This window comes from Lissotriton vulgaris, chromosome 4_1 (genome assembly GCF_964263255.1).
Source record: "Lissotriton vulgaris chromosome 4_1, aLisVul1.2, whole genome shotgun sequence".
NCBI classification, from domain to species: domain Eukaryota; kingdom Metazoa; phylum Chordata; class Amphibia; order Caudata; family Salamandridae; genus Lissotriton; species Lissotriton vulgaris.
In genome coordinates, this window is record NC_141691.1 from 1,658,391,061 (window position 1) to 1,658,404,697 (window position 13,637).

The window sequence follows — 13,637 nt, forward strand, 5'->3', positions numbered from 1 at the left end:
ACTGGCACATTACTTGTGTCCATCCACTGCCTACTTTTCAGGTTCTTTTTTTCTTTATGGTAAAACACTCAACAAGATTGTATTTGTTTTCCAGCTATCTCCCTCATATACGTCTCTTCCCCCACTCTTCTGTGCTCCGTGTTGGGCTCGCTCTTGACCATGTGCTTCCTCTTCACCCCCTCCATTTTGCACTCGCCCATGTGAGCTTCTCCTATGCGTTGCTTTCTCACCTTTATGCTTCTTTACCCCTCTTTTCATGTTACTGTCTTTCTACTTCATTTGCATTCCCTCCAGCTCTCTAAGTTGTTCTTTGTGTTGTTTGCTTCCACCATCCATTCCCTCCATTTTACTACCCCACACATGCCCTGTGTTGCTTCCTCCCCTTCTCTGCCCCATTTTGCTTTCACCTGAATGTCGCTTTGCCCCACCTGTTAAAAAAACACAAACCCAAAAAACGGTTTTGCACATTTGCTTTCTATTGAAAGATGCAATCAAGACTAGTGAATAAAACATCAAAATGTGACCACGTCATTTTGTAGGTACATGCATGCATGATGTGCATGCCTACAAAAGGAAGCAGCTTGCAGCGGCATAGGCTTTTTCTTATTCCTCTTACTATCCTGCTCAGCATCGCTAAAAACCCTTGACAAAGCTAATAGGTCCCAAAGACGCGTCCTATTTGGCTTTGCCAATGCTTGTTTTTATAGCACTGAAACATACTCATTCACTCTCATACATTGGCACAATAATTCAAAACTGCTTCATTTCCAGACTGAATTTCCTGTGCTGATGTAATAATGAAAAACATCGACCCTTTAGGTAGACTTGAATCCCTACAGGTACACACCTTTCAGGAGACAATTCAGGGCCTTAAACATGTCAGCTTCTCACAGAACGCTCTCCACAGCAACAGAGGCAGTCATTATCGATTGCTCTTTATTTATATGCAAAGTTGGAAGGATTCAGCACATACCAGGTATTCTCAAATCCGCTCCTTTGACAACCTTAATCCAGTTCAGTGTTCGATGCCAGGGATGACGTATGGCGCCTCAGACAGAGAATCCCTATGGAGACATAAAACAGAAAGGTTAAAGAGCTCCATCATTAGGGAGGGCTTCAGTTCAGCCCCCTACAGATCAATAGCTCGGTTTCCATCATTTTCAGAAGCAACGTCGATAGTCTTATCAGCCACTGCGCTGCCGATCGCTTCTTTTTCATACTTATTAATTTGTGATTGTATGGTTAACTGCTGTTTAAATTCTAGCAGCATAGATACCATGGCTCTAAAACACCAGCAGCTGATGTAGCAGGTGTCAATGTATATTCTTAATTAAACAAATACATCAACATTTTGTTCTATACATAGCCTGGTAAAACGCGCAGAAGCAATAAGAATTCATAGCATGCATAGCTACTGAAAACCTTTGGGAATGAAACCATTTTCTGCTTCAGAGACAGGAGTTTAGCTCCAGATGTACTAGTCGCAAACCCTGCAATTCGGTAAACTGTGCTCGATTCCGGGGACTTTACAGTTCAGATTTGCTACCTGCTCCTCCTTGGTGTTAATCTGAGAATGAAGGTTACACCCGGTCATGCGCAGGGACAGTTGCAGGAGTGCTCCCCCAGTGCAATGGGAGAGCGTTGGGTGGGGTCTGGGCAGAGACTCTGACCAGGATGGATGCTTCTGCATTTGCACCCAGTAATCCCAGGTGGAGGGTAGCCAGGTACTTCCTCTGAGAGTTAAAAACAGTGAGTGACTCATAATGAAAGGCCTTGTGTTCCCAGCAAACCCCGTCAAATGGTTCTCTTGTGTGGGATTACCTGTCAATGATGATCCAGAGCATAGTCGATCAATCAATCATTGGGTACATATCTAGCGTGGCTTATCACACGGGAGGATACGCAGGTGCTGTGCAGCGTGCATCAGTCAAAGAGCCAGGCTCCTGGAAGGCGGGTGGAAATTCAGGCGGTGGTTCATGTAGTCGGGTCCTTGGTCATGGAGGGCTTTGGAGGCGTGGGTCAGGAGCTTGAATTGCCATCTTATCGGGATAGGGAGGCAGTGAAGGTCTTTCTGGTGATGGAGGTTCTCTTGGGCAGGTTGAGGATCAACCTGGCTGCTGCATTCTGGATCGTCTGGAGTCTTCTCATGAGTTTGGTGGTGGTGCCCAAATAGAGTGCATTGCCGTAGTCAAGTTGGCTGATGATGAGGGCCTGTGTGACAGCTCTGTTGACGTTTCGGTCTCAAATGGCACATTAGAACCACAAGACCATCCTCAGGACTAAGTGTTAAGAAGGAGTAAAGACTGTAGGTATGGTACTTGATAACACATCACTTGGGAAATATGATTCTGATCACCGATCAACGGGCCAACCAAACTGATCCCGCCATGAACGTATCAGTGACCACAATCATATTTCCTGAGTGAATAGAATTGCACGTAGTTCAAATTACTTGATGCATAGGGAATCTGCTGAGCCCTTTGTGCAGAGGTATATTTGAATTATTGGCAAGTACGTACAGGCTTTTCTCCCTCTCAACACTGAATACGGAGTATAGTCTTGCAGACCTGGTGTGCCATTTGAGATAGAAACATCAACAGTCTGTCCTCTCTAACAGCATTAGTGGCACTGTATGGTGCTTTCAGTCCTCCATTCAAAGTTGAAATATGATGATTTGTAGCTCATGGACTGTGGTGTCGTGTCCCTTTATTGTTAGAAGGATCTTTGTGCTTCCTAGAATCCCCAAACCTAATGAATGTTTACACAGGGATAAGGTGGCATCAGTGTTGTTTTTTGATGTACTTGTGTATATAACATTTTTTATTTGTACTGCAATTATGTGCAATGGATGTGATGTTGCGAGGATTCAATCCCTATAAGTATATTCATGTTTATAACAATACGTCATTGGTATTGTACATGAGTGATTTGTTGATGTCATTGGACCATGCTTATGACCAGCATAAGATTAAGTTGAGTACAAACAATTCCTCCAGGAACATATTTCGTTTGTAGATCACAATACCCAATTCCTTGGAGGAATACTGGGTTGCCCCGTCTTAATGCATACATAGTTATGGAGAGCAACACACACCAGGGACCACCACCCATTGAAAGAGATGAATTTGGAGCCTTCTTAATGTAATATGATCATTTGTTTTTGGCTTCCAAGCACCTGTCCAGCATTGGCACACATTGACTACATTACCACTAATGTCTTACGACACCAGGCAAATGATCAACTGCAGTTGACAGTGGTTTGGTAACTGTACGCCTAGACGCCTACTTTTGGGCCATTCCCTTCACCTGAATTATTGTACTACCACAAAAATAAAACGATTGGCAAAGCCAGTTCATCTTGTCTTAGCAAGCTGGCATGACGGTTATTTTTTAATGCACAATTGTGCCACTAAGAACGGAAGAAAGAAAATATGCGGACACCTAAAGTGGCAGACCTATGCTTGCAATACTAATTTTAAATAAAAGAAAAAACACTTTTAAAAAGAAAAATTACAGTGCTTGTGCTTCTCAGCACACACTTGGAGATGTAAAGAAATCCCTCTAAGCAATATTTCACATTACAGGATAATATAATTGGTGCAAAGAAAATGTGCTGTGGGATTTGAAATAGTGTAATGTGAAATTGTAGTTTAAATGTAGAAGGTAATTTTAAAACAAAAATTATTTTAAAAAACGAATGGAAAAGGTACAAGCAAAGTACAGCATTATCACTAGCCTTGCCAATAAGCGCACTTCGTTTTAGGTAGTTGTGCACATGATCAAGCAAAATGCAGTAATTCAAAGTGGACGAGGGCCAAAGGTGAGCATTGCTTCATGCTGTACTGGGCAGAAGTAAAATGTAAACAACAGATGGATGAACCAATGAACGAAGAGGTAACCAAAACTATATATATATATATATATATATATATATATATATATATATATATATATATATATATATATATATACTGAAAAAAACATAGGTTCTAGACCATATATAGTTAGGAATTTGCATTTACAAAACCTTGAAAATTCACTGAAAAAAACCATAGGTTAGAGACCATATATAGTTAGCTGGACATTTTATTGATATAAAACCAATGAAATTCCATATATAGTTAGTTGCACTAACGATATATTTCGCGCATCCGCAATCCAATGCTGATGATGTCACATATTACATCATTCATGACATGGTCAGTGACATCACTGATGACATCATCCAGTGTCTGTGTGTTTTTGTAAAGTTTAAATATGTTTTACATATTGAAGAATGAGTGGATGTATAAGAGTATGGATGAAGGATTTGATTCTATAAGTGAGTAAGTATGTGTTAGTATATCTGTGAAAATGTAAGCAGTTCTGTGTTTTACTGTATAGATGAAGAAATCAAAGTGTGATTGATTCTTTACAGGACTGACTAGGTGTGTGAGTAACTCCATGGATGAGTGGCAGTGTGTGAGTGTCTGCATAGGTGTATGAGTGCATATGATAGTGTTGTAATGATGAGTGACTGTATGTACGAGTGATTGTATGGGTGAATGAGTGAATGTGTGTGTAGACGTAGGAATCAGTGAGTGCGTATGTAGTAAATGTTATTCGTGTGTCAATGGTTTCAAAAATGATACTCTGTATTTTACACTAGGTGTAACAGAGGTTATATTAGAGTGTAAGGAGGTGCATTGTATTTTCACATGAAGTATATCATCAGTGGTGTGATCATTGATGTTAAATGAGATGTCATCAGTGATGTCATTTGAGATGTCATCAGTGATGTCATCAGTGATGTCACTGACCATGTCATGAATGATGTAATATGTGACATCATCAGCATTGGATTGCGGATGCGCGAAATATATAGTTAGTGCAACTAACTATATATGGAATTTCATTGGTTTTATATCAATAAAATGTCCAGCTAACTATATATGGTCTCTAACCTATGGTTTTTTGTGTGAATTTTCAAGGTTTTGTAAATGCAAATTCCTAACTATATATGGTCTATAACCTATGGTTTTTTCAGTGAATTTCATTGTTTTTTTAAAAGCTAATATCTATAGCTGTAAAATATATTCTTTATTACGTGACGTATCACGTAGCCACGTGAGACGCCTCATGACGCGTCGCATAACCGTGAAATATCGGCTCTGCAGCGCAAACCAAACCCATAACGTAAGCGCACCAGAGCACGCTTACAGATATATATATTTTTTTAACCTTAATTAGACAAAATACACACGAGCACATATCTTGAGACCTAGCAAAGGCACATCAAACAAACAGTCCCTACAATTTTGCCAAGTTTGGTGGAAATCTATTCCCTTAAATATTATTTTACTGTTTCTCTTGGTTACGCTTACCGGAACGCTACCCGGTACGCGAACCGGACGCTCCAAAAACACAAGATGGCGGACTCCCTTTACGCTGCCGGTTAGCTGCCCGGTTCGCGTACCGGGAAGCGCCTCTACCGCAAAAAATCGCAAACATTTTTTTTTTTGCCCCGCGAGGCACTTTAATAGCCCCCTCATCAATCCTAGGGGGTCAGGAGGGGTCTACCTTGCCCCCTTTCATTAATTTCCCCCTTCGTTTTTCTCCACCTCTTGTCTCCCGATCCTACCGAGAGACAAGATGGCGGCCGTTCCGGACTGTTTAGAATGTTGACAGACACTGGAGAGCCAATCAGCTTCCCTTCGCGAAGTTCCGTTATGCGTCAGGTACGCGAACCGGGCGGTACCCGGAGCGCTGTCACAGATATATCTGTTTTTTAAAACGTTAATTTCTCAAAATCCACTGGAGCACATATATTGAGACATAGCAAAGGCACGTCGGGCAAACCATATCTACAATTTTGCCAAGTTTCGTGTAAATCCATTTAGCCGTTCGAGCTAAAAGTGATTCCAACCGCCCTATGGAAAAATGAATGGGAAAAACGCGTTTTGGGACCCCCCTTTTTCTCGCCCCCCTCCTTGACGAAACCCCCCCAAATTTTCAGGGGCTGCTCAGAAACAAAATGTGCCATTTTCCTGAAAATTTCAGCCAATTCCGTCCACAAACGCCAAAGTTATTCGACATAGGATTTGTTTCCTATGGGATTTCTGAAAATTCTAACTATATATACCTACTGGCGACCGCCAGTAGGTAACATATATATATATATATATATATATATATATATATATATATATATATATGTGTGTGAAAGTGATGACAATGTCAGTTACAGCATAATAAAACTAAAATACAAAAACACTGAAATTCCACAGTTACTGTTAGCTGAAGTAACTAATTTGCATCCTGAAGTAATTCTAACTCGCTCCCTGCCATTTACAGTGTTGTCATAAATTCTGACATTCCAGATATCATCAGTGATGCTATCAGTGTTGCCATTGAATGTGCCATGAGTGATTAATATGTGAGAGTATAAGCAGTATATGGCGAGGGCATGAGTTATATTTTCTTCATGGCCCGAGTTATAGTAAGAAAACTTCGCAGCCTGCCTAAATCTGGAGTACTCTGGCCATCAAAGCACTTGCTCAAAAGGTGTCCCAGAGAATGTAAGGAAAATATCTAACTCGCACTATGGCTTCTCACTCCTGCAACTAAGAAATTGTCCTGCATGATAAATAGGCAAACTCGTTCTCACTTTGATTAATATTCTTTAGCAGAAAAAGAATTCCACCTAGCCACAGCCATCTTACATTTTAAGGGGATCTTTTGGCCACCTACCTACAAGCAAGGGGGGCTGAGACAAATTTTAGCTTGAGGATATTGCAAAAACCCACAGTCGATTTATGGTCATACAAAAAGGTGTGGTGCCCTTTGTGGTTAAATCTACTTATGGTCAACGTGGTACCTTGAAATTAATGTGATCATGGAAAGTGGCATGTGGTAGGGTAGTGCATGCCAAACTCTCATCCTCCTCAAATGACCTGCATCATCACTGGGTTTGCTCCGGTCTGGAAAATGGACTCCTCCTTCCTCAAAAGTGAGCAAGGTGGCTATTTCATAGTGAATCAATAGGCAAAGAATATCAATATGACAGAAGATTAGAGTCGGAAACCAAGCTATGACCCAGGGATCCCTAACCATTCAGCACAGTTCCAAATACAAAACTACTGAAGTATGAGAGACCACCCAATCTACAACAAAGGGGACAAGAAACATATATTTTGGGTAATATTGTGTTGACTTGCTCCTTGATATTTTCATATAGTACTCTTGTAACCTTGATCTTCATTTTCTGATGTAAGTCTCGGACCCATGGGTTTATCTAATGGAGTAGCATGTTGATAGCATAAGACATGAAGGCTTTGATTTGTGGTCTGTTCACAGTGCAGGCACGAGTTGGTGCCTGTGCTCTCAACAGGTATTGACTATAATAGAGAGCACTGTCCCAGTCTGTTGCTGGCACACATAGTTAAGGGTGTACTGTAGCTCAGAGTGGGACAGTGTGTCCTATCTGTAATATGGCCTCAGGTTTCCAAGCGCTAATGGAACTAGCCAGTAAAAGTCATGATAGTATGTGTCATGAAGATATTCATTACTTTTATTTGGAGAGGAACTAAGCTTTCTTTTCTCCTTACTTTTTTCTCTGGGGTAGATCTCTTTCTACCTTAAGAAAAATGTGTTGATTCCACTTTTAAGAAAGCTAACCCTGAACACTGCCTTTGCAGCTAATTGTCAACCTGTCTCATAATTGCATTACTCTACTAAATTACTGGAGAAAGCACTCGAATGCAAAAATCAAGTTTAGTTTTTTATTTTTAGACAGTGACTGACTTCACAAATGCCAGGAGACTGAATCAGTGGTCCTAGCTGCAATGTACAACCTGGGGTCCATGGAAAAGGCCGCAATGATGCATAGATGGTCAAATTTGATCTATTTCTAGTTTTCAACACAGTTGAGCAACAACTTTTTATATCTTGGATATACTCAAAGAGTGTCAGGGACACACATCCCCGGCCATGATCAGACCACTGAAAGATCAAATGGTGGCTAGTCTGCAGTAACACTGGTCCGGTTGAGCCTTGACTTAGGGAGTACCCCATGGCTTGGCCATCTGCGTTCTTTTACAGTATATATGTTTCTCCTCTTGCATTCTTGATTAATTATTTTGCTTCACATTTTGCACATATACTGATAACACTTTGGTCTTCTGTAAGCTATTTGGGAGACGTGGGGTGCCCATGAACTCTTGCTGCCCTTAAAGAAATCAGCGGTGGTGCACCTCTGATATTTTTAAGGGCAGCTTGAGTTCTGTAGATGATTGGCTTTGCTAACCATCTGAAAATGAATGGTGCAAGATGGAAATCCTGGTTCCATTTCAGGAGACCTGCTATGGTGTACAGCCTTGGCCTCACGCCCCTAAAGAACAATCACATTACAATTACTTTTTAAAATATTGTCGAGGTACAGACTGATTGAGAATTACCCACAATCCAGCAGATCAAGAAGGCTCTGATTAGCTCCTGTTTTTACAACTACATTTACTAAAGTGATTTAGCATTCCAACACTCCTGAGTTTTTTTGTACTCAATAGCTGTAACTCAATATATTTAGGCAGGCTGCGATTGCCGCAAGATGTGGCAACCTATCTATATCTTACCAAAACTTTGACCCTAACACCAGCCTTGTTCTCCCAGTATTCACTGCCTGTACATGGGAAACAGCCTTCACAATGAGGTTTTTACCCGTTGTGCCTTTACCACGCATTTTTGGCACGCATATTTTTACAGCGAAAATGCATTTACAACGCATGCCAATACCAAGCATTTAAGATAAGTAGGAGAGGGTGGGGGGTCCCCCCCCCACAAATGCATTGTTTTTAAATCTAAAAACTATGCGTGGTATTGGCATGCTACTACTTTGCTGTCCATCAAACACAGGGATGTCTCTGGATGGCAGACAATTCACAGTACAGATTACCAGGCATTGGACAAACAAACAATTGCAATTTCAAAAGAGCAGACCAAACATGCCCTTACCAATACCAGCTATGTACTTGCCTATGGGCCTAACAATACTCTACAGTGCCATCAAACCCATACATACAACTCTGATGCATCCTACTTAATGTCTCTAAATGGGGACACAAATCAATGTCTTCAGTTCTAAAGCAGTATGATGGATCTATTATGATACAGTGGCATAGGAAGGTGGGTGTGGTGGGTGCAGGCCGCCCTGGTTGTCATCACTGAGGAGGGTGACAAAATGGTAAAAATGTGTTTTAAACACATATTTTTGTCAAGCCGGGGGTGACAAGTGTCATCACAGGGGGGGGTGGGGCAAAATGGCAAAAATATGTGTTTTAAACACAAACACATATCTTTGTCCAGCCGGGGGTGACAAGTGTCATCACAGAGGGGGCGGGGGGGGGCAAAATGCCAAAAATATGTGTTTTAAACACCTATTTTAGCCTTTTTGTAAAGCCGGGGGTGACAAGAAATTTTCGCACCAGGTACCACCCGACCTTGTTATGATACAAACCAAAAGAAAGAAAAACACAGGAAACACTGTTTTGTTTGTCACCAGTCGACCGCTCCAAAACCCACCTCCAGGACTTCACTGTTCCAGGTAATCCGAACACTCAGACATAATAATTAAAGGCAGACATGACAAGCCAAGTGACGTGAGGAGATGATGTGGGTCACCTTCCTCGCATACAGGTAGAAAAAAGAAAAATTCAAATGATTCTTAGTCCCATCCATGAAGACTAATTAATGTCTAATTTCTCAGCTCGAGGCTGTTCTGAACCAAGCAGCCTGCAAAATCGGTCAAGGTCGAAAGAGGCAGTTTGGCACTGGGAGCGGGTTGAAGCTCTTCTGGCCGCCTATGAAACGATGGATAGCTGTTCAGACTTAACCTCAGTGTTTGGGGGCAACCACAGGCTGGACCCAGTGTGTCTGCAGGCGAACTTTGAAAGGCACAAAGTGAACAATCCTCAGGTACCATCCCCCAAGCCATCTTTTACAGTTCACATTTCAGAGATCAGAGAGTTTACTGAAAGATTAAAAACTATCCAACACAGTCTAAAACTTACAAAAGAAAACACACAACCTGCTTATACAGGATTTTCACAGGAAGGCTGTTCCAGTCAACCATCAAACATTTTCTGTACATTACTGAACGGTCAACAAACAAATGAACCTTACAATTGCTAACAAGAATAATTACCGTTTCTATCTCAAACAATTCTCGGTGAAAAGTTACATCAGAGCATGGCTAAATTGCTGGTAATTTCGAAGAGCTCACGCTAAAACATAATAAAGAAGATAGTCATACCTGTGCTCTATTAAAAACTAACCACTATATAGAACTTTAATTTAACATCAACTTAATTAAATTAACAGGCGATCGCCGATCCATTGGCTATGCCAATACGGTTTTATTTTTACTACACAGTTCTAAAATAGCGTGCTCTTTTACGCATGCCAAATATTCATATAAACCATAGCAAAGAATGGGTAAAAAATCGAGTCAGTAAAAGTTATCCAAGTAAGAGCGTTGCTATAAGTTGCATAAAAAGAACTTGAGATCTACTGACAACGTCTTTGTCAGTACAATTTCAAGAGCAGAGGAGATTGAGTGTCTGCTGCACTGATCTATGTGTGTTAGTGTTAGCACACTTGCTCGTGATGCGCAATGTGACCGGAAGGGTGTCCTAGTAATAAAGCACCTGCGGTTAATGCACCTGCTGCGCAGTATCTGTGGGTCACTTGTAGGTCCCACCTTCTAATGCCAGTTACAAAGTGGATGCAGAAACACACTGAAGCAGTCTTAGTATGATGGCTGTGGTTTCATCTCCCTTCTGCAGCAAGGACGTGTCTGTCTAATCTGCAGGTTACATATGAATAACAGAGTAGTAGTTTAAATTGATAATGTGCAAGAAGGTAGTTAGAGATTAATCTCTGTAGGGTAGAGAGGGCGAAGGGAGCCTGAGTCTTCTGCACAGCTCATCCTAGAACCTGGAGATAAGTATCTGTGAAATGCTTTGCTTGTTCTAAAAGTTTGTGCGCATCCTCAAGATCAGAATCCCTGCAGGGTTAACTTGGCTATTAAGCCCTCTTTGGTCCATGCAGTGAGTACATTTGAACATGATAAAAACAGATTCAAATTTAGGTGATGCGACTCGGGACCTGTGACTTTTTAAAATTCTACCTACACCCCCTCTCCAAACCCCCTCCATAAATTCAAACTGTGTCTTCAAACATTTGGAGAAGTGGATCATAGGAATTAAAAAATTAAGTAAAACAAATACAATTTCATTAAATATGTGTCTCAATCTACAGTATATGAGTAACCGTCTCAGCTCGGCACTGCAGACTGGCCCAATTTATGCATCCAACCCACTCTGTCTCCCACATCCTGCACAGCACAGAAAGAAGCATTCTATTGTACATGCCTTCTGATATGCTAAAGAACTGATCACCTTGACCCGTCTACTTAAGCAGAGGTAGAAGGCGAAAGACTGTTATGGGCTAAACAAATAATGAATCTACATGTTTGAAAGGGTAAGTTCTTTAGGGATGAGAGAGAGAGAGCTCTGTGGAGATCCAAAGAATCCCACAGGTTTTCCCGATCAGAAAGAGGGGAAAAACAAGAAGAACTAGGTCCAGAGAGAGGCGGAAAGAATGCAACACCTTGGATAAAACAACAGGATGAGATCTTAAGGCAACCTTGTCTTCAAATAACCTTATAAAAGGTACATGAGAAAGAAGGGTAACAATTTCTCCTAACTTAAGGCCTTAAGAGATTCTCCCCAAGAAAACAAACTTAAGCACTAATAACTTTAAGAAAACTGATCAAGAGGCTTAAAGGAAGTAATCTAAAGAGGTCTAGTGATGCTAGAAACATTCCTGGAGCTACCAGCTGATGGATATGTTGAAGAGTCACCATCTTGAAAAATTGCTAAGGTATCAAACAATTCCCAATCTTTAAGTCCAGGATAGGTTGGAAATCTCCTGAAGATGTTGTACCAGAAACATTAAAGAGTAGCAGTCCTGCCCTCTTTTTTTGGTATTGGCATTATGGCAGCTTTAACTAACAACTCCAATACCCCTTTTTGCAAACACTGGTGTTTGGGAGGGCACTACTAAGTTAGGGTTGGAACAAAGCAGTAACCGTTTTGAATAAACTGAAGAAGCCGGGAGTCTGAGGTGGTTAATAATGTAGTAATCAGGTCCCACACAAAGATGATGTAAAGATGTTTATTTGAAGATATGCAGATAAGATGGTATAACCCCACCAGGAGCATCCAGCATGATGCTCAGCCCAATGTCAACTGAAGACCTCAGCCTACAGAATCCCAACATTCTCTTGCGCATCATAGCTGCAACATTCTACAAGCTGGACTGATAGGAGAAAGCATGTATAACATATAAACAAGATGCAAGAATACTACAGATTTCCAGACCTTGGAGCAGCACTGAATTCTTCCTCCCACTTTCTCGACATAGTCCTCAATTGGCAGCTGCTAGCAAGATGGTTGGTTGCTGCTGAGACTTTACAGGAAAGGAACTGCCCTGAAAGGTCTGACTGAAACCCCTCAAAGAAGTTGATGAAAAGACCGGCAAATTCCCAAACCTCCCTCTCTATATGGAGTAACAAGAGAGTTTTAGAGTTCAGAGCTTATGATTTTCAGAGGGATTCTAAAATAATTTCTCCAATTGGGATCCAAAAGCCTGGATTACCCAGAAAGAAACATGAGTAACAACAACCTTTTGGGAGTTGTCATGCCTCCAAGACCTAATCCAGATGCATTTTCTGGCTGACATACCTGGACCGAAGGCTGAAGCAGCACTGAAGAGCATGTCAAAGGAAATGTTAGACAGAAATCTGTCTTTGCTGCTCATGCTCAATTACAGTACATTTGAAAGTTAATCCCTGTGCTGTGAGTCTTCAGCTAGAATTTGAAAATCTTGCAGCAGACATTAAACTATGTAAGTGGCATAAACGCGGGCTCTAAGGGCAGAGTTCCACCTTCTAATCTATGGTATCAGCAGGGATTTGCCCTTCAGAAATAGCAGAGCAGCTGGAAGCATGAACAGCTATTAAGGAGTCGTGATTGACAGCTGCTGGGATCTCCTCCTGGAAGCCTACTAGCAGATACCTACTGAAAAGAAAGCTTTGGAAACAACATTTTATAGTTTTTAAATCAGATCAGTACTTAGACAGATGTCCTCGAATTGCCATATGACTTGGAAGTGAGTCTTGATCCTTGCATCTATATTGATTTAAATCATCTTCCTCTATCTGTGAAGATGCCTCAGGGAATGATAAATCCTCAGGTGATTTATCACTTTTTAAAATTATGATCCCTGTATATCTCCCACAATGTGCAAAATTCTCTTCAAAATGGTCAGAGACAATACTATTAAAGGTTGAAATTTAGTCTGGTTTTGCAGCAGGCTGACCTTCTCTGAATGCAAACCTAACCGCAACAGCCCTATTAATCATAGCTAGCAGTAAATCAATGTCTGTCTGAACTGGATCAGCATCGAAAGCAACCTGGGATCTTCCTTCCCACCAGAACTTGAGGGCTCAGTATGCAGATCTCTTTCTCACAATTTTTCTACCACACTGGAGCTACACCACATTGTAGTGACAGAAACTGCTGTGTTAAATAGCAGAAAAC

General features: G+C 41.2%; 1 protein-coding gene across 3 annotated transcripts in view; it reads right to left on the bottom strand.

The window, feature by feature from the left end:
• The window catches only part of PAG1 (phosphoprotein membrane anchor with glycosphingolipid microdomains 1), a 485,100-nt gene that overhangs the window by 425,986 nt on the left and 45,477 nt on the right, over nucleotides 1-13,637 (bottom strand). For all 3 annotated transcript variants that reach the window (XM_086965925.1, XM_086965928.1, XM_086965926.1), the window contains exon 2: nucleotides 974-1,064. The gene's annotated coding sequence lies outside the window, so the exon portion shown is untranslated. The remainder of the gene's footprint in view (nucleotides 1-973; nucleotides 1,065-13,637) is intronic.